Source organism: Humulus lupulus, chromosome 1 (genome assembly GCF_963169125.1).
Source record: "Humulus lupulus chromosome 1, drHumLupu1.1, whole genome shotgun sequence".
NCBI lineage: Eukaryota > Viridiplantae > Streptophyta > Magnoliopsida > Rosales > Cannabaceae > Humulus > Humulus lupulus.
Window position 1 is genome coordinate 193,963,259 of NC_084793.1, and position 26,518 is coordinate 193,989,776.

The following is a 26,518-nucleotide window of genomic DNA, read 5'->3' on the forward strand; positions in this document are numbered from 1 at the left end:
GTTCTCTTTGATACGTTTTGACAATTCCAACTGACAATGGCAGTATGTGCATCATATAAGTGTCCTTGGGGATAAGAGATGTAATATATAAGATAGGTGTTTGACATTAGTAATAGTAGACAATGTACAAGGGTAAGCACAATGTCATTGTCATATTGCATCCTGGAGTCAGCTTGGCGACCACTTTTGATCCTATCAAGATAAATTACATCTGCGGGAAGCCAACTATGGTGAAACATTTGATTCCTTACGAGGCATAACTCAAACAAAGAAAAATAATACTACTACTTTGTGGGGGCCAAATGAGATGACTTCTTTGGTTCCTAAGCGACTCAAATAAATGGAGTATTATCGGAGGTTATCCTTGATGAATCCCACCAGCTTCTTCTAGACCTCTTCCAATCTTCAACTTGATCAGTGACTTATCTATCACAACAATCTCTTCTACACGGAGTCTTCAGATTTATTGGTAGAAGATTCATTGGAGGAAGGTTTGCTTTCCCCAACATGCAAGTTCTTATGGCCCTCTTCAACTCGTATATACTTTTGTTCTCTTTCGAAGAAGTCTTCTAAGTTTGTAACCTCCCTCTTGAGCATGTTATCCCATAAATTTTTTCGTGGACGAACTCCAGCTGTGATAGCCATTTTGAGCTTCCCTTTAGTTGTACTTCTTAGTTTAGTTGCTTCTATATTGAATCTATGGATATAGAACTTCACGCTTTCACTCTCACCTTGTTTTATGTTAGCCAAGCTGGTCCTTGGCATAACATAATCACGAATAGCGGGGTGCTGCTGAAGAAATTCGCAAGAAAACAACTGCCATGACCTGATTGTTCCTAGCCTTAACCTCTTGAACTACCTGTACGCAGCTCCTTTGGGTGTAATGGCAAAGCAATGGCACCTTGCCTTGCTGTTGATCCCCCTTAACTTCATCAAGTCATTGAAGGTGTCTAAGTTATACTTTGGGCCTGGGTGCCCTCGTACGGAGTCATGCAAGGCTCTTTGAAGTTGGTGGGGAGTTGCTCAACCTAGATCTCCCTTGTGAAGTGTGACTTGTGGTCAAATTCATTGTCACCTCTATGCCCCCCAGGTGCAATGACTATCTTGCTTTGAAGGCCTTGCATTTTGGTGTCTAGTTCCCCCTTCTTTTGTTTAAGGAGTCTCATGGGTTCTCACGTTGGACCCTTGCTTTGGTTGTGTCCCTTGAGGTAGTTGCAGGGGGTGTGGTTTTTACCTCGGACCCTCTTTGGTTAAATTTCTCCCTCAAGTTAGGTGAAGCTCCTTTGGAGGTAGTCTTGGTTTCGCACCACCTGTAGGTGGGGTTCTTTCCAGGTTTCGTCGTTGGTGCAGAATATTCCTTGCCTCCTCGACGAAGAGTATGATTAGTGGAGAGTTGAGTTCTGCCACCGTCCATGGGTATGGTGGTTTCTCCTCAAACATGCTCTTTCTCTTATGCTGAGGAAGGGGCATGCTTGACTTACCTTGTAGCATGTTTCTCTATTGTAGCTTTAAGACTTTGATTCTCTATGTGCAACTCTCGTATCTCATCTATGTAAAAGTGAGTTCTGGAGTGTTGTGGGGCCCACACTAAGATGGGCCTAGATCCCGGTGGTCGGAGTGCGGTGTAGTCAATGGTCGTGGAGGAAGGTGTAATGACCCACTAATCTAGACTATTTGGACCATTAACGAAACTATACATAAAACCCTTAAAAGAACTTACATTTGCGAAAATACCATAATTTTATTAAGTAACTTATAAAAATAAGAGTTACTTACAAAGTAAATACCAAAAAGGATATGGGATCCCATTGTCTTTAAAACAAAAACATAATTTAAAATAATAAAACATTACATAATTAGTGCGGAAAATACATATAAAAAGACATAAAACCGAAACTACATCCTCGAATCGATTAACGCTCGGCCCCTTGACTCCATTCATCATCGATACACATCCTCCAAGCACCACGAATCTTACCGCCTCTAAGCTTATTTTCCTGCACATAAACAGAAAGGAGTGAGCCTAATGCCCAGCAAGGAAAATCTAACACAAAGTCACATACATAATTTCATAAAAACATAAAGACTTAACATAATACATATAACATACACTTATTATAATGGCCATTATCACTTGGGGTCCCATAGACTAAACAAGCATATGCCCATGGGATTAGTGGGGTCCTACTAGCTAAGTAGGTCATATGCCCATAACCCATTGGGGTCTTGTTAGCCATATGGGTCATATGCCCAAGCCTACAAACATACATACATATCATAGCACTTTTAATAACATAAAACATATAGATAACATAAGCACATAACATATTGATTCTAGCCTATTTTCCTTACCAAAGTTACCGGGATTATGGACTGAGTTGGGACTTTTGGAACACTCCTAAAACCATAAGAAAGAGTAAGTCTAAAGAAAGGAGATGAAATGAAAGAGATGGAAAGACTAAACCATAGAAAACATACTTACCGACTTATATGCTTAAGAGCTTGGATTCCCTAACCAAAATAAGAATAAGGTTAGGGGACTGAGTAGAAGGTTTTGAGAAAGGAAATAACATAAAATACAGAAAGGAACTAGAGTTTTGGGTTTACCTCAAAGATTGCAAGATCAATCTAACCTTCACCGAAATAATATAGAACTCACTTCCCAAAGTGTTTGATAAGCTTATGATGTTTAAGCTTATAGTTTTTCCCCAACCCAAGTGTTTACACTCTCACACTCACTTAACACTAGCAGCTTCTGAACTTAGAGCAAATGGTGAATAATTGCTGGGTACTAGGTCCTATTTATAGAGTTTGAGAATGAAAATATCTTGATTTTACTTGAATAAAAATAATGGGTTTTTAGGTGAAAATCATTTGAATAATCGTTCAGCAGAGGCTGAAGACTCGTTCAAAAGATGCTGGACTGTTGAAGGAGTTTGAATGGCTGAAAGGAAAAGAATTCAAAAGTATTTGAAAACATGCTGGTGGAGGCGATATATCGCCCCCTATAGGCGATATATCGCCTGGACCTTTGTTCCCGAGGCGACCGTGCATCGATTCGTGTTTTCCGTATCTACGTGCTGCGATATATCGCCCCCTATAGCTGCGATATATCGGCATACGCTGAATATTTAAACACGAATTTACACATTTTTAGCTAAGTTTGAATGGAGTAAGCAGCCTTGACTAAGCCCTCAACGTACTCAAAGCTGCTGACTGACCCTATAACATTCAAACTTTACCCTTATTTAATTTAATCCTCAAAAATACTTAATCCTTAATTACCATTCATAACATGTGCTTAAAATCCTATTGGTTGATGTCTAAACCTTATAATATAATAATATAATCCTTAATATCAGTCACATTAATCAAACCTTAGGTTATACTTAATATTCTTAAACTATAGGTTAAACTTAGAAAATCTATAAGTACTACTATGAGTGTCCAAATAATTCCTGGTCTGAACCAAAAATCCAAAGTAACAAAGATAACACTAAATATACTATAATACTACTAACAATTAGCTAAGTAAAGTTCTTGGACTCTACAGAAGGTGCGTACTCAAGCCAACAACAAGGGTGACATATGGTTCCGGATGACCTCCGCTAGATTGGATAGCCGGGGAGGATGCCTTTTTCTCCTCTCCAGGAGCTGGATATTCCTCCAGTATACCTCCATCCTCAGGTGGTTGAAGGTTTCTTCTGGAGGCTCTTAGTCGGTCTTCGTCAAGGTGGGTCTTAACATCCTGAGATTACCATAGTCATCTTGAACTCCTTGGCATTTCTTCTTGTCAGAATGGATCGAAGAACAACGATTTGACACTAGTCCTTCCCACAGACAGCGCCAAACTATTGACGGTAAGAAATCATCAACCAAGTGAGATGAGATAACTTCTGGGCTTTAAAGAAACCTAGAAGAACTTAGGATAGCTATCTAAACTTAGAATCAAGTTGCAGAGTGAAAATGGAGAGAATATTCAGATTACTCAAGAATTTCTTATTACAATGCCTCATTTTCTGACCCCTTTCTTAGTTGAAGGAAGGCCCTATTTATAGGGGAGCTCTAATGTATCTTAGTACAAAAATAGTCCCAAGGGAACAAAGAGGTGGTGGTATGACAGAGAACCTTAGAGGATCATGAAGTAGGCGTAGTGGTGTCAAGCTTCAGGCCTGTTGGGTCTGCCATTTGTCGAAGGCGTTGGAGGAGGTGTGCATCCTTTTAGTAGTTTGTTCGACCATGACTAGTCTGACTTATGTACGACCACTACTCTTTTGATGGTCGTGTCTAGTTCGTACTCTGTAGTACTCGCATCTTGTTTACTTCTCTAGTCATTTATCCATGCTCACATTAGTTGCTTAGTAAGCAATAATCTCCATGGTGGCTTGAGCTCGCCCCCCAAGCCCTAGGGAGGCTTGAGCTCTCCCCCCAAGCTCTAGGGAGCCTTAAGCTCGGCCCCCAAGCCCTAGTGAGGCTTGAGCTTGCCCCCCAAGTTTATGGAGGCTTATACTCGCCCCCAAGCTCTAGGAAGGTGCGATTTTGATCCTCGAGGCTTTTCCTATCTCTTGGGACTCCTCTTACGTGCTTTACTTGATGTGGAATTTGGACATCCAAAGTTTCATAGAAAGATAATAAAAGGCTAGGAATTATATCCTTTTAAAGTTAGAAGAAAATATAAGATTTTGAAATAAAACCTTCTAGATAGCCACCTTTGTGAATATTTTTCACCAAGAAAAAATTATCTTTTTGGCCTAAATTTTCTCAAAGATATTGTTAACATAACCTAAGTTAGACCTAAGAAAAATCATAACAAAATATGAGGCAGATTGGATTTTGTATGTCTCCAAAGTTTAAAAAAATCTGGAATAAAAAAAAAAACAGTTTTTATTCATACTTTTTGGTGACAACTTTCACCAGGTTAAAATGTGTCTTTTTTTCTTCAAAAGCTTTGTATGCAACTTCTTTGAATAGCCAAGAATTACTTTGTAAAAATTTGAAACTTTTGGGTCCATGGATTTTAAAAAGCAGCCTTCCAAAGTTTGGAAAATATCACAAAGGGAGCAATTTTTCAACACTTACAAAATTTGTGAGACTTTTTACCAAATAACAAGTTTTGAAGGATATTAAAAAAAATAGACTTAAATTTTCACCGTAACCAAGTATTAGGGTTATTTTAAAATCTACAAATGGAATAAACTAGTAGTTTTAGTTTTTACATTAAAATAAATAAAGAGGGGTTCAAAGTAAATTTTTCCAAAATAATTAAAGAAAAATAACTTTTTTCTAAATAAAATCTTATGGGGGTATAAAAAATAAATTAATTTTTCTAAGACCTAATTAAAATAAAAAGTAAACCTATTTTCCTTATTTCCGAGTACTAATGTCATTAGGAAATTTTTCTTCACCACTAGTTGATAAGAGATTAAGCTTAGTACATTCTTAGTGCTCTAAATTTTAGATAATCCGACTAGGGTCACTACTACAATATATACATTTCATGACTCTTTTTCATGACCGATAATTAAAAGTGTCATTAAAAAAATTTAGAATTTATTTCATGTCCATTTTTTGGGTCATGAAATGTATTTTACTAAGTCTATTTTAGTGGGTCATGAAATGTTAAATGGGTCATTTAAAGTATTTTTATTTAATTTTTATTTATTTTTGAACAACAACTCAACATTTCGCATCCCTTTTAAAGTGACATGAAAAGTGACTTTTCATGGCCCATCTAATGGGACGTGAAACATATATAAAAAATGAAAAAAAAAATCTCACAGTTATCACGACCCTTCTTATTCCTTTCATGACCCTTTTTATGGGACATGATATCCACGTGTCCCATCCGGGAAATGTGCGATTTTTATTGATAGTATTTTTATTTTATTACAAAAATTAATTGAAGTTTAAAAAATAAAGGAAAAATAACTACACTTAGAAATGGGGATGAATTGTGAAATTATGATAATTAAATCATTATTGATTTAATTATATATTGGGATACTAAATGGATTTGTATATCCCAAATTATGAATTATTCTTTAGAATAAATAATAAATGATATTAAAGTTTATAAATGGAGAATAACTGGAATTTAAAGAATTTTATCTTTTAATTTGTATTATTATTACTTATTGAGAAATAAATAATAAGAAATTCACTTGGACACTTGACTATTTCGTTTAGTTGTTTCTCGATACGTGCTCAATGGTAGATGGTGTGTGTTTTGTTAAGATCTCGACTGTTGCTCAATTGTGACACGATTTTGGAATGATAAGGGTTTTCAATGGAGCTCAATTAGTGCTCGATAGTGGCTCGATGAAATGTTTGTTTAGGGTCATTTTCGGTGAAAAACTTGTTGCTTGATATAGGTTCTATTGGGGCTTGATAGGAGCTCGATATATGTTCGATGATAATTTTTTTAACACTTTCTTGTTTTTTTTTTCATCATAGGTTCCATTGTTTATGTTTTTTTTTTATCTTACAATGGTGTTCGGGAAAACAAAAGGGAGAAAGTGGATTTTCAAGGATGCTCAATGCACGGTGATACTGATGAAGAATGATGTAACGTACTTGCAACTTCGTAAAATATTGCACAAGGAACATCGTGTTGATAAACATATGTATGGGTTAAAATTGGAGGTTCCTTACACATACGACGACCAACCATTTACACCCTTTCATGTTGAAAGTGTTCTTGGTGTCTCTGCATTCTTAGGATTAACAACAAAAGAAAGGATTGCCTTGTGTGTCACTCCTATTAAGAAGATTGTCATTTCAGATCCATATTCCACTCCTAGTCTCAGTGTTAATAAAGTTTCATAATGAGGTGGGCACTTTTGTTCCAGAAAGAGATCTTGTGGGTACTGTTGGACTTGAGGGAGATCCTATGGGAGGTCATATTAGTGACCTGAGGGACAACCAGTATGAGTACGACCGCTGTGTGAATGACGATCCAGTAGCTGAATTTAATGAGGGGTCATAGTACGATTCAAAGGCATATTATAGTGCATAAGTGCCGATTGACAGGTCTGATGATTTTTAAGTCGAACAAGTACAAGAATAGCCAGTACGTCCAATTGCACGGGTGAACCTACCAAGTCAAGGATGCCGAACACCTGGTACCAGCACTAGTTGTCCTGATGGAACACATGATAACATTACAGGGAAATTTCCAATATTTTCAACAGAAGATCATAGAAGATGGCACACTCCAATGTTTATGAAAGAAGATATTATGGCCTTTGATCAATCACAGAACTCCTGATCTGGTGCACCGTTTGGAGAAATACACTTTGGGAAGACTTTTGAGAACAAGATGGATTTGAAAATCAAAGCGGCTCTCTTCGTAATGAATAATAATTTTGAGTTTATGGTGAAGAAGTTTTGTACTGATGTGTGGTATATCACTTGCAAGGATCCTCATTGGGGTTGGAGATTAAGGGGAAAAAAGTAGTGGGGTCTTCCATGTTTGAGATCATTGTTTACAATAGCCAAATTTATCCAATTGTGTTCACGTTGGTGGACAATGGGAATCACAATTCTTTGAAGTATTTCATGATGAAATTGAAGGAAGCCATTTGAATTGTTGATAATTTGGCTTTTGTCTCAGACCGGCATGCTAGCATTATTCATGTTCTTGAGGTCATCTTCCCTGATGCCTACCAAAGTGCATGCTACCATCATATATTTAATTGCTAAGTTCAAGACTGATCACTGTCACACGGAGATGTGGAATGCGACATATGCATTTTGGAAGCCAAAATTTCATATATTATTTGACAATATAAAGCAAATGGATCTTGTCATAGGCGAATATCTAGAAGGTATTGGCTTCGATAAGTGGACTTGTGCTTACTTTCCTAGGAATCGATACAATATAATGATAAGCAACTACGCTGAAAGTTTCAACAACAAAACCAGAGACACAAGAACATTCCCAGTCACTACTTTTGTGGAATTCATTCATTTCACACGTCAGCATGGTTTTTCGGGCACCGTGATGAGGTAGAGAAGTGCACATCCAAATTATCATCACTAATGGAGAAAGATTAGGCAGGTATTGTGGCTAATGCTAGGTACTTGAAAGTCCACGCTCTTGGACAATTCGAATTTCATGTGGTAGACCCAAATGGTGATGGTGAGGTGAATTTAATGACCAAATCATGCTCCTATGCCATGTTTCAGATTATAGGGATACCTTGTTTTCATGAAGTGGCTACAGCCATCGACCATGATGTCAACATTTACTCTCTGTGTTCCCCATTCTACACTACAAAGACGTGGAGAGAGTCGTATAAAGAAACAATTTACTGAAATGGCAACGAGGACGAGTGGACAGTTCTCGAGGATAGAAAGAATATGCAAGTTGGCGTACCCGTTGAGAAATAACCAGTTGGTCGGCCAAAGAAGAAAAAGGTAGGAAGAACGAAGACATAACGTTATCCATCGACCGATGAAGTGTTGCGCAAAGAGCGTAAGTGTAGTATGTGTGGTGATCTTGGACACAACATGGCTTCATGGAAAGCTAAAAAATAAACTATTTGTATCAATTTGGACGCGTTTTTATTATTAACTTTGCTTGGTTTCCCTTGTTTTTATTACCAAATTCTGTGTAGCTCGATATAAACTCGATATGTTCGATAATAGCTCGATGCCTGCTAGATATGAGATCGATGACTACTCGATGATAGACTTGTTAAAATGAATTTTAAACCTGTATATTTTCTTAGCTCGATGGCTGCTCAATATGAGATCGATTGTTGCTCCATAATATCTAATTAAATCTAATTTAAACCTGACTTAGCTTGATTGTTGCTCGATGGTTGCTCGATAATAGCCTATTAAATTAAATTTAAATTTGAATAAGTATGTTGCTCGATTACAACTCGATAGCAGCTCGATAACATCTCGATAGAGCTCTATTATAGCTTGATAATACCTTCGCAATAGTTATTGTAATGTCCCATAATTACCTAATAAGGCTTAGGGACTTGATTAGGGGGCCGGGATGGCAATATATGAAATTATGTGTTTAATTGCTATATTAATTGTTAATATGTGAATTATGTAATATTATGATTATATGCGCATATTTAGGGATATTAAATATGCATGTGGGCCTGCTTCTTATTAGAAGGGAGATTTGGTAATTTGGCCTGTTGCGGGCATACATGTGTATTTATGTGCATATATGTGAGAGACCACATTATTATGTGGGTTTATTTGAACTTTTCGGCACAAGACGATGCTAGGGAGCAAGTTAGCAGGAAAGTCACAACGGGACCCGATACCCGACTCGGGGCGAGTCAAGGGGTATTTTGAGTAATAGATATTTATTTGGGTTATGAAAATAAATATTTGGAGATATATTTGGAGTTAGAGTGTTTAGGAGGGAATATTGCAAAAATTTACCATTTTGCCCTCGAGGACGTTTTTGGTACTGCGAGCCTTGGGATTAACTTAAGTGACTTAAGTTAGATAAGACAAAAATAAGGGAAACAATTGGAAGCTGCCTAAACCGACCCCCTCCATTTCTCTTCGCTCGCTCTTTTCTTTTCTCAAAACTCTCCAAGCTAAACCAAGGGGATTTCAAGCTAAACCGACCCCCTCCAAGCTAAACCATTGGAAATCAAGGGGATTTTAACTAGAAGTCACAAGAATTGAAGCTTAGGACTTGGGGATTAATCTGTCACAACTTGTGGATACAAACGGTAATTGAGGTGAGCTTTGAATTTTTATTTTTGCCCATTAAATTCCGAGTTTTCATGGCTGGTTTTAAGTGTTCTTGAGCTCTTAAAGTTCAAAGATTTAATTGGTGGTTTAATGAGTTTTGGGAGTAGTTTTCTGTTGGGTTTTGTTGTTGGGAGCATATTAGAGCTGTTGTATTGATTTAACTGTGTGGCTGGGATGATTTTGGGTTAATTTGGTTGAGATTTGGCTGTTGAAAATGGAGGTTTTTCTGGGTTCGAAGGGGTTGGGCGCGGCTTTGTTCTTGGTGTGCCGCGGCCCTCTGGAACAGATAGGAGCTAGAGATGAGGGCGGGCTGAGGCGCGTGTCTGTTGGTTGGGGAGGCTGAGCCTCTGGTTGGAGGTAGGCCACAACATAAGGGCTTAGGGCCGTGACTCTTAAGAGGTTTTTGGTCCCTGAGGAGGTTTTGAGTTCGGGAACTCATCCTTATGTGCTCGGGATTGTTTCCACTACCCGGTTTGGTGGAACCCGAGGCCCCAAAGGCTAGGACTTGCTACGGAAGCCTTTGATTGTTCGAAATTAAAAGAATCCTATTTTATGGTTGTGACTTAGGCTATCGCTAAGGGCTCAGAACCGAGATCGTGCTTGAGGGTCGTTCTTGTTTGTGCTTGCTTGGACATAAGGTAAGAAACTGCACCACGAACGTGTTGTATGTGATTATGGCTTGGCCCATTTGTTATATATTAATATGATTAGGGCTTGGGCCCCAGGATTGGTTATGTTAGGGTATTAGTCTAGATGCTTGTTGATAAATGCTTAAGTGCTTATATTCGTTACATGAATTCTATGGTTAGGGCATGTGGCCCATTATGTGAGTATGTATAGTATTGTGGAAATGGTTATTCAATGGGATTGTATGATTAGCATGAATATGTTTTCAATTTTCAGGATGTGCCTATCCACATCTGTTTCTTATAAGTAAGGTATGTAACCCTGGATTAGGGCTTGACTTATAAGTCAAGGACGACAATAGTGCGCTGTGCGCTGGTCGAGAGGCATTGGCCTAAACTAGCAACATACTATTGCATTGATTGAATCTAAAGTCGAAGGTGAACCATGGGGGTTGGGCTAGATCTATGGCTAGTGAAACAGAGCTAAGGGAGAGGCAGGAGATTCTATGGTCAGTAGCTAGGGCATAGGCCCGGGATTTGGCTTAAAAGCCTACTGCTTTGGGCAGCTGCCCCAAGTTGATCTGATGATCATGTGATTGAACTTAAATGGCATTGGCTATGAATTAATGTTGTTGATTATCATTGAATGGTTATTTTAAAGTTATATTCTCTATTGTTATACGTTATGTTTTCTTGTCGAGCCTCGACTCACGGGTGCTTTGTGGTTTAGGTAAGGGAAAGGGAAAGTTTGACCAGCCATGAGTTGGAGATCTTCGGTGGCGGCGTGTACATATGCGGCTGCTTGACCATCACGACCAGGGTTATCTCAGAGGAACTAGGGTTACAACCCTGTTTTGCTGCTTAGGCGGGCTGATGTAACTTTTGTTATGTGTTTACTCTTTTTAACCATTGAATTGTAATATTTTTGGATCCCATGTTATATAACACTTTTGGAATAAAAGTCAATGGTTCTTTGACCAAATTTTTTAACCATAACACTTGTCATTAACCTTAGTTACACGCTTTAAGCTAAATGACCTGATTAGCAGGTCTGACACAATTTTAAGTACACAGTGTAACGATCCTTGATTAGGAGGGTGTTACAATTATATAGTTCTATAGTTATCACAAAAAACCCAACACACAGATAAAACTTGTAAAGAACCTATATATGTCTATAGTCGTCATAAAAAATGAAGAGCCTATCATAATCGCTCTTATAAAATATGTCCAGTAAAAAAAATATACAAGTATCTGTTGGTGTGGAAGCCAGTCAAGTTCGCAAATTCCGATATGAAAAGTCTTTCGTCCACTTGTTCCTGAACAACTCTATATTTTCACCGTAAATTGTGTCCAATGGAAGGCTGGAAATGAGATGCTCAATATGCTTGATAGCATACACACCACAATCTCCACTGTAAAAAACATATAAACATTAAATGTCGGGTACAATAAATTTCCTTAGAAACTGATATAGTATAAAGATGATGTTGTTTACCTTCTCTTGGTCTGAGTGAGCTCGTGTTGTTGTAGGCGGTGCCATATAAACTAATGTGGCCTCTTTCTTGATGCAAGAATCTTCAATATCAAGCTATCCATGAAAAATTTACTCTACAGAAGTAGAGAAGGAAACAACATGCACCATGGGTTCATCATTTTAACTATCTGTGAGTCACTAATCACCGAAATGTCTGAATCATATATGGTGAATGTCCAACTAGAAATAGAAGCCTCAATACTAAACCAATGAGACTGCTCATAGTTCTAGCACCAATATACATCTTGAGCTCTTGACCAATTTGCTAGAAACTGTTGCTCGAGGCCGGTCACCATGGACATGACGTCAACATTCGAAAGGTACCTTTCTTTGATAGTATTGTTCTTGTACTGTTCATATCTTGCAAGCACTTATGAGAACATCACCTTCATCAAAATAGCACCCTGGTGATATGTCTTGGGGAATAATTGGTGACTCGTACGAAGCATATGTTCTGCTGCATCAATATGCTGCAAAGAGAAGGCAGAAGAAAAAGTTAACAAAAATCATCATAAATGGCTGAAATGTAGCTTGAAAAGCATGCATCAAGCTCATATCGAGCCCTATCGAGCTCATACCCCCCCCCCCCCGCCCATAGGGTTGACAATAGCGACTCCCAGAGTCGCAGCATTAGGTATCACAACAATGGTGGGCGGAGTGGATGGATCAAGTTCAATGTCATCTAGAATATCCAGTGACCATGAATATGAATCTTCCCTGATGTCCCTAGGTTGCTCCTTTATAAAAGTCAGGATTTGATTGACTGCGTCCATGATCACTGGCTGGTTCTTCAGCAGGGTCTTCTATCAACCCTTGACTCTCTCAAACTGCTGCACCAACTCTTTGATATCAAATATAATAGGTGCTAGGGCTACAGTAGGGGTAGCGGGAGGGGTGGGACCTACAACATCCTCCTCCTTAAGGGTTGCATGATCAAAAATCTTCGATGCCTGTGAAATGTGAGAAACCATCTTGGCCACTTTCTCAAAATCGATGGTCGTATCCTCCTCCCCATCAAACTCTTCAGGATCATGGCCATGCCCAAGATACGGGAGAACATCTCTCGGAGTCAAGGAACTGTAATAATCGAAATCTGAGGGTCGAAGCTTCAAAAATGGAAGGAAGATCAACTGAAGACAACATAAAACATTGATTTAAATCAAATAATCATAAAAGATAAACATATAGCTAAACATAATTACTTAACGTCAATCAAATATAACTTACATTGGTCTTCGATAACATTGGTGAGAGGACAGACTTGGTGAGATCCTTATTCTTCCGGTGCGACCAACTAAGCATCCTCGGCACCATATTTCCCGAGCTCACAGCAAACTCTATAGCAAGTTGCACCTTCGCATCCTTCTTCTTATCATAGTTAGCATTCTGTGCTGCATGTCCATCTTACAAGAATTTATAAGCCTCTTGTAAGAGAACTTCCCCCATGGATAGCTGAAGAAGTAGTTTATGTCCTCAACCATCTTCAGTATATCTCTCTATTTATCCAAATTTCCCTCTATGGCATTTAGAACCCCCTCAACCAAGAAACAGAGACCCAACTTGTATACATCTTTGAAAACTGTGCAAGTTTTGAAAGCATTCTCCAGCTGTAGGAGCTTTACTTTCTTAACATCATTAAAATACTCCTTTATCAAGCAGTCACTAGTTAGACGCTCATCCAACTTTGCTTGTGATAGTGCAGAACTTGAATTCAACCCCGTCATTAGAGCAAACTCTCCCACGCCAAATCTACAGGAATTTGAGCCCAAAAACAAATGCACCTCATCTTCTTTTTTACTTGCTACTTTTCTCAATAATAACTCATGCACCAAAACTCCTGAGAAATGAAACTCCGAAGCCAAGAAGAACTGTTTGAAAGGGAATTCCTTAGCCCTTTCTATAATCCTGAGCTCCACAAACCTTTTCTTAATGGTATCCAAATGAATACCACCCTTATATGTTACTCGGCCAGGAAAGTGATCACTAAATGGAATAAGCAACTTCGGCATCTGCATCGACACATGAAAATAATTAGTTAAAAAACGTAAAGTTAAAAAAAATTGGACAAAAAATTGTCAAAAAATTCATAGAAAAATTGAATTAAACACTGCCATCGAGTTGTTATCGAGCCTATCGAGCCATAATCGAACTACAACAAAACCCTATCGAGCCACCATCGATCTCTATCGAGTCAATATTAAGCTATGTCAGGATGTGTCTTAACAGTGGAGCATCGAGCATCCATCTAGCTCATGTCGAGCCTATCGAGCCAAAATATATCAATCCCATCGAGAAACCGTAGACCCCATCGAGCCTAACCAATCACTTTTGAGCTAGTCCTATTGGGCTATCATTGAGCCACTATCGAGCTTATGATTTTTCAAAATCTATCCTATTATCGAGCAACCATCGAGCACTCATCAAACTTATCGAGCCTATATTGGAAAACCTAGAAAAAAACACCCAGAACTCAGATCGACACCCACCCCAAAAATTCTCAGATCTTTCCCAAAATCTAAAGGAAAACGTGCATTTAAGCTGAAAATTATTTTTCGGTTCAAGTTTCTACCTTTCATAGATCTATGGTTTGGCAAACTCGAGTTGCTTCATCTCTTTTTGCAGTCGACCAGCTCAGTCTCTGAGGAGATACTTCAGTGGTTGTCGGTCGTCAGTCTGGGTGGGCGTCTTTGCTTCGCATGCGCAAGAGAGAGAGAGAGAGAGAGAGAGAGAGAGAGAGAGTCGGGGTGAGGGTTGGGGATTTTTGGGGTTTACTTCTTCGGGTCTAAGAGAGGGAGAAAATCGATAGAGAGAGAGTGTGAGACTTTGGAGGAAAATTTTTTGGGAGGGAAAATATGAGAGGGGTAATTTTGGTACATGATAAAAGTTTAGCATCAAATCGAATAATGAATAAGGCTAGTATTTTTTTGTAATAGGATCCCTTGTTATTTCACGTCGCTTTTAAAGGGTCATGAAATGTGGTCCAGGCATACTTTTCATGACCCATTAAAAGGGTCATGAAAAGATATATTTCACGTCCCTGTTAAAGAGTCAAGAAAAGTGGTCCCCACGCGGACCACTTTTCATGACCCTTTAAAGGGTTGTGAAATAACTTTTCATGAACTTGTTCATGAGTCATGAAAAATTCATGTTTTACGACTTTGGCTTTCATGACCCATCATTTAATGACCATTTTAAATGGTCTTAGAATGCCATTTTTGTAGTAGTAGGTTGAGAGTAGTACAAATCTTGGAAATTAATTAGGGTTGAACGTATATAAAGAATCTAAAGTTCCTAAGATCTTAGAGGGAAGGTTTGAAAAACCACTAATGAATTGTTGTACTAGTTAAATATTTTCTATATTGATCTTGATGCCCAAAGAAGACTTAATAATTATTAATCACCATAATTAATATATGTGTACAATATTGGCAAATTGGGGACGGAAAGTCCAAAAAAGGAAATCCCGCTTATAGCTAAGGACTATCAATAAGTCAATTTTTGACTTCCATGGCTACAACAAGAAAAATAATAGTATAGGAGTACATGAACATGCATACACTTATCATAGAAGGTTTTCATAGAGACCGTTAACTAGTGTGTATTTATCGTGGCGTGGTTTGATTCCGCTTATAATTATTGGTTCTGTTCAAGTTCGTGACAACCATATCGATCTGGTTCAAGTCTGTGACAATCATATTGGTCTGGTTCAAGTCTGTGAAAACTATGTTTGGTCCGGTTCAAGTCCGTGACAATCATATTGGTCCGGTTCAAGTTCGTGACAACCTTATCGGTCCGATTCAAGTCTGTGATAACTATATGATTGATAAGTAATCCAATTATAACTAGAAGTCTCTATAAATCGGTGTAATCACCATTAGACTCGTGATATAATTTTGCTCTGAGAAAAAATATCTATTTGAGTTATCGTTATGCTTTGTTCTGTACTTGAGTGGTATGCATGCTAGGGTTTGTTAGCACGTACTTTTATTTGGTGTTTTCCCAAGTTGTTTAATACGAATAGAGTATTGCTATATCTGTCTGTTTGACTCTGAATATGTGAGGCATTATTATGTTGACACACTGGTTACTTTATACACTACTACAAAAAAGGATTTTTAGGACTAGCATTGCGAGTCCTAAAAATTTTTTTAGGACTCGCGGGGCGCGAGTCCTCTATTTGAGAGCCTTAAAAACTAAGGTTTTGCGAGTCCTAAAAAATCTGGTGCGAGTCCTAAAAATTCTGGTTGAGTGTCTTTAATTAAGTTTTTAGGACTCCCATTGTGAGTCCTAAAAGAATGTCGTTGCGAGTCCTAAAAAATCTGGTTGAGTGTCTTTAATTAAGTTTATAGGACTCCCATTGCTAGTCCTAAAAAATCTGGTTGAGTGCTTTAAGTAATTTTTTAGGACTTGCTTTGCATGCCCTTAAAGTAATTTTTTTTTAAAAAAAAAATGTAGCTACAATTTTCATTTTGATTTAGAAAAAGTATATCCCTTTGAGTGTCCAAAATGTATTATATATGTTAGATTTCTAAAATTTCAAAAGAAAATACAACAAAATAATTTTTTATTAATTACTCAAAAATATCATTCCAGTATTTAGTGTTCTCGACTTACAAAATCATATTACATGATAGTTTATACTATAGTCAAATTCTATCATCACCAAATATTAAACAAGAAATGTATACAAAGTTAGTGAAATATAATTTTGATTCTAAAAGCTTCAACTAACATTGTTGTCTAGTATTGCGCTAAAGAAATACATCTCAATATAGACCTGCACATTGTAAAAAAGTTCTTTAATTATTAGCTTCATCAAACATTTCAAAAGAAATGCATAATCTGACTAAGCAAAGCTCAACATCAATTAACAGAAATATACTACATGAAAATTTAACAAAAAAATAGGTTACAAAAAAAAAACATATTACATGAAAATTAAAACATAGTAAAATACACATCTTGCACTGAAAATAGAAGAAAAAGAGAAAAACCAACATGTCACCTAAACATTATTATCAACATTATAAAAAATAAAAAAGTTTCAGCATAAAATAAGTACATCATCAAATGCTCACGTTTAATTTAATAGATTAAAGAAAAACAATAACAAAAAGAACTAATCCAAGAGGATTCATCAAATGCATGTAAATTGATTAGAAGTAATTTGAAATCTTTGATGCAAATGAAAAATCAAAATGCCAACTAAGGAGATTCATGCAAAAGCTAAACCTGTTGTTATTCCTCACGCAAGCCAAATCAATCTTAACAAATAACATCAAAACATGGATTGCAAATTATAGAAAAAGAATAACAAATAATGATGTTTAGACAAATAAAAGGTTTACGAAACAAAAGCATAAAACTTGTTACCATGGCAAATATAATTAATCAACATTCCAAACTTTCAAAAAGATTGTTTATGAAAACAACACTCCCAGTATTTTAAAGAATTTCAAAACAATACAGTGAAGATTTTAAATAAATATGAGAAGGTTCCCATTCATTTTACTTATGTAAGGCACAATAGGAAGAGAGCATTACATGTTATATTGTATTACCATGCTCAGGGGATGCTTAAGTCTCCTAGGGGCTTTTTGAGTATTGTAAAGTGACTTTGGCTACTTACAACATTGCCATTCCGTTAGGGCTTAGTTTTTGCTGCTAAGAGTTTGTCTAAGGCTTGTAATAGGGGACAACTAAACAAAATAAAATGAAATCTAGATCAAAGGAAAATTCAAATTTATCACTCCGCAACTAAAACTGAAATAATACATAATTAAATTCCCCTAGTGGCTACCTTGAATCCAAATAAATGTATATTATCAAACAATAAATAACTAAATAGATAATATGTATAGGTGGTACATGAAAAAGCCAGTGATTATAATCAACTGCATATTAACACAAACAGTGCATGCCCCAATAAAACTTATCCTAGATTCTTTTGATACTAGGTCCTACAGCCAAGCCACACATAAATAAGGTAAGAAATTCTAGATTAGTGTAGTTATATATATGTCCTTTGTAGATCACAATAATAGGATTACATGTAATGAAAACCTCATCCATGTTGAATGTCCAATTAAAGCAATATGACCAAATAAGGAGTGTCCAGTACATATATGCTAGGCTGATGAACAATCTGTACCCAAAAAACAAAATAGTTTTGAATAAAATTCAAGGAACTAGAATCTAAAAATTTTCATTAGGAGATATAAATATCTTAAAATGCATATAACCTAAACATGAATCCTAAGAGTAAAGCATGTTTATGCACCCTCAATTTTTCTTGACAATAGAAAGGAAATCAAACACAAAAACTACTTCACCTTGAAACCAGCGATATCTTGAGTAACACCAGGCAGAGGACCTACTGTTGCTCTCTTATTCTTCCCTTGCACTTGGTAAACAAAACTCAACAAAATAATTTTTGGGTTCAACTTAAATATCATTCCAGACAAAATCTTAATTACATCTTACTAGGAAAGTAAGAGGACACAATTTGATGAATGAAATTAATCAAAGCAGATTCTCATTCATTTATTATCAAATTGCCTTTTACTTTACTCAGAAAAATCCCAGAACAAGCAAATATATTATATCACAACTATATCTTATCAACAAATATATCCCTGCACTCAGAAAATCCCAGAGCAAGCAGATATATTATATCACAACATAATTCGAGACCAACACTCGACAATTTCCAACAATTCATGCGTAACGCGCCCTCCAACATAATTGCTAATCTGTAAAAGAGAACCGAGTCCCCACACTAAGGTCTAGCCAATAAATATTCTCATCAAGGGTAACTATCGTGTTACCTAGGGCATCGCTACTTATCCAAGAGTGTAATCCAATTTACACGGTTTTACGGAGACTTCTATGTTAATCAGTGGTGCTGGTGAGCAGTTGCCCCTAGGGTGTTCAGCCTCACTCAATCTTGGCAACCCCTAGTATCTCTAGGCACTCTCACGGAATGGCCAATATTCACGGCTGCTATCCGGGAATAACTTATCAGAGCACTTGCTCGGATTCTAACCGTCCAATGATTAAGTAAGCATGAGGGCCCCTAGGTCCCATTTATCTTGGCGCCCCTAGGTTTAACCAGCTTATCCTCATCTCATGGCCACTCGTCGCGGTAATGAACCGGACATAAATAAAATCAAGCAGTGTGACGGGGATAAACCGTCTAGGATATGACGGACTTCTACCGTTCATATTTTCTAAATCAGCACTCACTAGAATAACGTCTCTAAGCAACTTTCTATGATAGCCTATATATATGCATGTATTCCTATACTAACATACAAGACAATAATCATTTCATGTTGCAGCCATACAATATAAGTTGACTTACTTGGAGTCCTTAGCGCTCAGCAGATTTTCACCCTCCAACGTTCAGTCCAGTTACGCTTAGCCAATACTGTAGTTATCCATACAGTATACTCGGATTAATTATGGCACTCATAATTCATTATTATTATTTTGGGCAGTTTGGTCATTTTAATAAAAGTCATTTGTAAGGATTTATAATCCTTATTTGGTTTTAAACCTATTAAGGAAAGTCATACAAAATATTCGAGACTAAACCCTAAGTCTCGGGGAGACCTATCCTAAGGTCTCGATACCTAGGCTCGGGTATCACAATGGTATTTCCCCACAACCCGCTAAAAATCTTATTCTTTCAAGGTATCGCTATTAACCCGCACTTTCGACTAGTCAGTTAAAATATGTAAGATTTTAGCCGGTATTACATCCAGAAAATACAAATAAATTCCTTAATTATTTTTAAAGAAAATAAACTCTTTAAATTTTCCTTTTAGTTTTCTTAAGGTTTTAATATCTAAAAACCGATTTAAGAAAATTTCCTAATTTGTCTTAATTAGGATAACCGTTATAAATTTCTCATCTTGACTAATTAATTTTCCAAAAGCAATTAATCAATTTTTACTTACTAGAAAAATAATTCATTTAATTATTTTATCAAAATATAGGGTTTTAAACCCTCTTTTAATTTATTAACTATTAATAAATTAAATATCTTATTTTTAGAAAGAATAAAAACTCTTTAATAAAAATAATTCATTTAAACTCAAAGGGGTAATTTTAGTAAAAATATAATTTCAAGACTTACCAATTTATATCTTGAAATAAGCAAAATTTTACTTTTTACCTTATGTTCCAAAATCTCATTTTTACACTAAGTGTGAAAAGCCTATTTTTCACATTTTTAACTACATACTTCGTTAGTTTATAACTTGAAATTTACTTACCCAATTGTTACCAAAATTTCCCAATTCCATTTTTTTTATGCCATTTAGGTCTTTGTAAAATCTTAGGTCAAAATGAGCATTTTTTATTGGTGAAATCATTTTCCAACAATGAGGTAAAAATGACCTTATTTTCAAGTCCTTATTTTTTTCCAAACTTTGACAGTTAATAACTTTCAAACCGTTCAATATTTTCTTACCAAATTTTACAGTTGAATAATAGGTTATGCCAGAAATATGTCCAAAAAATTTTAGAAAAAACTGGGTTCATTTTCCCTATACAGTGGCTGTCCAAACTTGGTTCCGAAAATAAGAATACGAAAAAACAGTTTTTTACCTAAACTTTGAAATAGCATAACTTACTCATTTCTAAACATTTTTTAGTGTTTCAAAAGCTCAATTTTATGTACTCAATCTCAAAAACATCACAGTACAATTTAATTTTACAAAAACAGTATACAGTGGCTGCTTGACTCCTTGAAAGTCACAGCTTAAAACATGTTTTGTTTTAGGGTATCCTACAAAACCCTTGGGGGTTTTGGTTCCCATTTTCAAAAATCAATACACATGCATCATAAAAATTATTAAACAACTACCATAACCTTATTACATCACCAACAAGAAACTTTAAGCATTAAATATACAAAATAATGCTTAAAACTAAAAACCCTACAACAAAAATCATCAAAAGTAAACTTTTTACCTCTTTGGTGTTCTTGCTTAAGGTTTGGACCTTCCTATAAGCTTTGACTCCTTCAAAACCTTTCAAAATCCCTAACCAAATTCCCCCAACAACATAGTTAATTAGCTATTTGAAACTCTAAGCTTAAAACTTTACAAAAGCCTAGATTAGTGAAGCTTTACCTTAGGGAAAATACTTCCTAGACCAAGACTTAGCCTCCAAGTTTTCCTTGGTGTTCTTGAGGTTGAATATTGAGGGAACACTTTGAGAGATCTTCAAAAATCAGATGAGTGAACGAGAGAGGGAGAGTGATCGGTTCTTAGTGTGGGAATTGCTCACAAAACTCATCAAAATATCACAAAGTACTTAAGTGCTTTTCTACCCACTTGGCCACTTGACTTCTTCATTAAATGGGATTTAATCTTTATAATATTGGGTTCACACCACTCTAAAGTAGCACATGGCCGGCCACCCTTTGCCATATATATTCATTTCATATTTTTTTTTATAAAGGTTAATAAATGTTTCATAAGAAGAAAAGTCCAAATTGCCTTTTGACACCTTTTTTCACTCTTATTAAGTTTTAATCACCAAACTTAACATTAATTAATTAAATTTAATGTCTCTCACATTTAATTTAATTAATCACATAATAAAATGTAACCTAAGGTCCATTCATGGAATAAAATTCCCCATTTCTGCAAAATTAGGCATTTAACACAAAATGCCTTAAAATTTCCATTTTCTTTTAGGTTTATTATTTTTGACCAAACTTTAACTTTTATGAATGTATTTTATGCCCAAAATATAATTGCCATGATTTTTCATTTTATTTTCCGAGATTTTTACCCGATCAGGGTTTTTGTGTCGGTCCAGGACCGAAAGTCTTATCTTGACTTTTAAAATCACAAAATTCATATTTTGGCTAGCAATAACTCATGGAATACTTACAAACAAAATATAATATTATTTAAAATAATATTCTTAACCCGGGGGAAAAATCCCGACCCGAGTCGTTTAAAGGTACCCGAAAACGTAGGACATTACAATGGAGGCTCATGAGGGGATTGCGTGGGGACATAGTTAAATTTGTAGACAACGGGAAGACAGGCCCGAAAACTTATGTCGAAGCAGTGGAAAGAGCCATTTGCCAAGAGTTCTAGTGTGGAATAGAGAAGAGAGAGGAAATATGGTACATGTCCCACAACTCAAGCCAATTCTAGGCTAACCGGAATGGGCCAAGGGGAGGTTTACACCACGATTCAGTCAGAACTCGGGAAGACTGGACATTTAGTTTGACTCATGAGTCTTGAATGGAGTAAACAATAAGAGGAAGGCATCACCCCTAATTGAGGGAAAAACATCAATAAGTTGCCCCTATGTGACTTTGAACCCTGACCACTATGCAACAAGTGCAACCGATGCCATTAGGGTGAGTGAAACACGAGGGGGTGCTATACGTGTGGTAAACCAGAAACTATGCTAGGGAATGTCCAAGTGCTGGCCAAAAGGATGGGAATGAACAACATAGGCAAGGGGTAGCCCCAACGCGAGTGTACGCCGTGATCACAAGCGAGCTAGACCATTAAAGATGGTGTTAGATTTCTATTGCCTTAACTTCATCATATGAATTAATGGATACTGAAGCATCACATTATTTTATTGCTACTTCCTTTGTTGACAAGTTAGATATAATGCTTGAACCTATGCCTAATGTCTTTGGGGTATCCTTGCCCTCAAGGTGGTATGGTCTTGGGGTAGAGTTGTACCAGTCTGGGTAGAAGGTCGTGAGCTTACGTTCGATCAATTAGTTCTTGATCTCATGAGTATGGTGTTATATTTGGTATGGATTGGTTGACCAAATATGGAGTTGTCATCAATTACAAGCGCAAAAGAGTAGTCTTCACTCTGACGAGAGAACAACTGTTTGTATTTAAAGGCACGCCCAAAGAAAAGAAATGGCTAATGATCATCACATTAAAGGCGAGCAGAATGCTGAATGAGGGATGAATATTTGGCGAGTGTTTTAGATAAAGACAGAGAAACAGAGCTTCAACCAATGAAGGTGCCAATAGTATGCAATTTCCTCAAGGTATTTCTCGAGGACCTTCCAGGAATCCCACAAGACTGAGAAATTGTGTTTGAGATTGAGTTATTTCCGGGAACCGCACCAATCTGTAAAGCATCCTATCAAATGTCGCCAGCCGAGCTAAAGGAATTGCAGACACAATTGCTAGAGTTGCTCGATATGAAATTCATAAGCTCGAGCAATCCCTCATGGGGATCCCTAGTCTTGTTCGTAAAGAAAAATGATGGCTCCATGAGGATGTGCATCGATTATCGAGAACTTAACAAAGTAACAATCAAAACTGATATCTGTTACGAAGAATTGATGACCTGTTCGACAAATTGCAAGGGGCGCCAGTATTTTCCGAAATCGATTTGCGGTCAAGATACCATCAATTAAAGGTGAAGGATTAGAATATTATGAAGATAACTTTTTGAACATGTTACGACCATTATGAGTTCGCAGTAATGTCCTTCTGACTCACTAATGCATCGGTGAAATTTATGGATTTCATGAATATGGTATTTTGTGAGTATTTAGACAAGTTATTCATCGTATTCATCGATGATATCCTCGTGTACGCAAGGAGCAAAGAGGAACACATGGCACGCTTGGAATTCATTTTGTAGCGCTTGCAAGTCGAAAAGTTGTATGCTAAGTTCTGTAAACACAAATTTTGGTTTGAGAGAGTGAGTTTCCTATGGCACGTGTATTTCAGTGGATTCCACCAAGATCGAAGTCGTGAGCTAGTGGAAACCTCCCAATAATGTGCAGGAGGTCAGGAGTTTTCTGGGTTTGGTAGGTTATTGCCGACGATTTGTAGAAGGTTTTTCCATGATATCTGCGCCAATGACTACCCTCGCTCGTAAGAATATTAAGTTTGAATGGGTAGAACAATGCGAGCAAAGCTTCAAGGAGTTGAAGAAAAGATTGACGACTGCCCTAGTTCTGACATTTCCCAACGGGGTGGAGGGATGCACAATTTATAACGATGCATCTTGGCAAGGACTAGGGGTGGTATTGATGCAACATGGCAAGGTGATAGCGTATGCCTCCTAGAAACTGAAGATTTACGAGAAAAATTACCCTACGCATGATTTGGACTCAAAATTTGGAGACACTACTTGTATGGAATCCACTAAAATATTTACACTGACCATAAAAGCTTGAAATATTTCTTCAGTAAGAAGGAATTTAATATGAGACAACGACGTTGGCTAGAACTGTTTAATGACTACGATTGCAACATCTTGTACAACCTAGAAAGGTGAACAAGGTGGCAGATGCTTTGAGACGACAACCAAGAGCTTATGTGATGATGGTGTGGGAGATTCTTCATGACCTTCAAACATATATCTCCACCTTAGAATTTGGAAATAGTAGCAGGGCAACTAGCAAACCTCTCAGTACAACCAACCATTATGAAGGCTATCCAAGGAGGGAAAATTTCTAACCCCTAGCTACAACGGTTAGTGCATGAAGTAAAGAAAGATATGCGACTGGGATTTCATATCTCAGACGATGGAGTGCTAGGGTTTAAAGGGATAATCTGTGTTCCAGACGATGACAAGATTGAAAAGCAAGTCTTTAGGGCACATAATGCCCCTTATTCCATGCACCTAGGCACCACAAAGATGTATCAAGACTTAAAGAAATATTTTTGGTGGCTGGGGATTAAGAAAGAAGTAGTGACATATGTGGCGCACTGTTTAACCTACAAGTAAACGAAGGCTAAACATCAATGTCGAGCTAGGTTGTTGCAACCACTAGAGATCCCCGAATGGAAATAGAAAATGATCACCATGGACTTTGTCATAAGTTTACCAATTACCCTGAAGGGACAAGACATGATTAGGGTCATAGTCGATAGGTTGACCAAATCAGCCCACTTCTTGCCGATCAAGATAATTGATTCCGTCGAGAGGTTGGTGGATTTATATATAGCAGAAATCGTAAGGTTGCACGGAGTGCCTACAACCATTGTATCTGATCGAGATGGATGCTTTACTCCGAAATTTTGGAGGAGAATGCAAGAATGAATAGGAACCAGATTAAAATTTGGCACTGCCTACGACCCGTAAATTGATGGGAAAAGCAAGCGAACAATCCAAACCCTAGAGGTCATGCTAAGAGCCTGCATGCTTGATTTTCATGGATGAGGGAACAAGAAACTTCCATTTATAAAATTCGCTTACAACAACAGTTGCCACGATTCTATCAAAATGGCTTCGTACGAAGTATTATAAGGAAGTGCTGATCTTCAATTCATTGGAATAAAGATGGTGAGATAAAAATTTTGGTTTGGACAAGGTCAATCAGTTTACCAAAGAGGTCTGTTAGATACGAAAACGACCATAGACTTTGGTGGTCTAAAATCACAAGTTCATGAATCAATGGAGGAGACCGCTAATATTTGAGATCAGTGGCAAGGTGTTGATGAAGATGTCTCTCTGTTTAGTGCTATATGGTTAGGGAAGAAAGGGAAGCTCAACCCATGGTTCATAAGACCTTTTGAGATTCTTGAAAGAATCAGGGAGGGGAAAAATAATGTTTTCCCATTAATATAGTTGAAGACTCAGCTTAGGCAGAACACAATTTCATGTTCTCTTTTTCACTCTCTCTCCCTTTGCTTTCTTTTGGTTTTTAAAGAGCTTCTCCTAGAAATCTAAACCTAGGGGTGATCTGAATTGGAATTGACTTTGTGGTTGAGGAGTGGAGGCTGTTAGGGGTTTTATCAAGTTAAGGGAATTAGAGTTGTTGAGGAATTAAGAGGTATTGAGTTCTATCATTGGGGTTTACTTAAGTTTTCTTGGTAAGTCTTTGAGTTTTGGTGTTTTAGGGTGTTTTTGAGGTTTTTGGCTGTTGTTTTAGGGTGTTTAAGTTGCTAGAGGCATTATGTGGTTGGAATATTGTAGGAAAGCTTTTGAATTGGATTTTGGTGTCAATTTACGAATTTTGAAAATCGCAAATTATGGGTTTTTGCACTAGCGCCGCGACGCTTGGGTTGAGCGCTGTGGCCCGCTTGAGTTTCTTCGAGAGTAGGTTTTCCCTTGGACCACTGATGCACCACGACCATTTCATAGGGGGCGTCGCAGCTCAAAATTGGAAGAAATACTCTCGACCAGTTGTGTCACCGCAACTCAAAATGAAATTTTTTCCTAGGGGATTTTTAGGTCCATTGTGGGGTTGCAGTGCTATCGTGGGGCGCCGCGACACTAAAGAAACTTTCAGGGTATCATGGTTTTGGTCTTTGGGAAACCAGATCAGAGGGCTCGGGAACGATTCCACTACCCGTTTTAGTGGAATCTGAGGTCCCAAGCGTTAGGGCTCTATCTTACAACCCTTTATTGGTTTTAGTTCTTGATGGAATTCCTTAATGTGTTGTGACTAGGGTTTGCTGCTAGGCTCAGGAGAAAATGATCGTGCTCAAGGTCGTCTTGTTAACTCACTCAAGACTTGAGGTAAGAAAACTGCACATGTGTTGAGATTAGGGTTTAGGCCTCGATCATTGAATGTGGTTATCAACATGCTTTGGAATGTTTGTTTAGACATCAATGAGTTATTGTGCATAGTTGTGTTATGTGTGAAATGCAC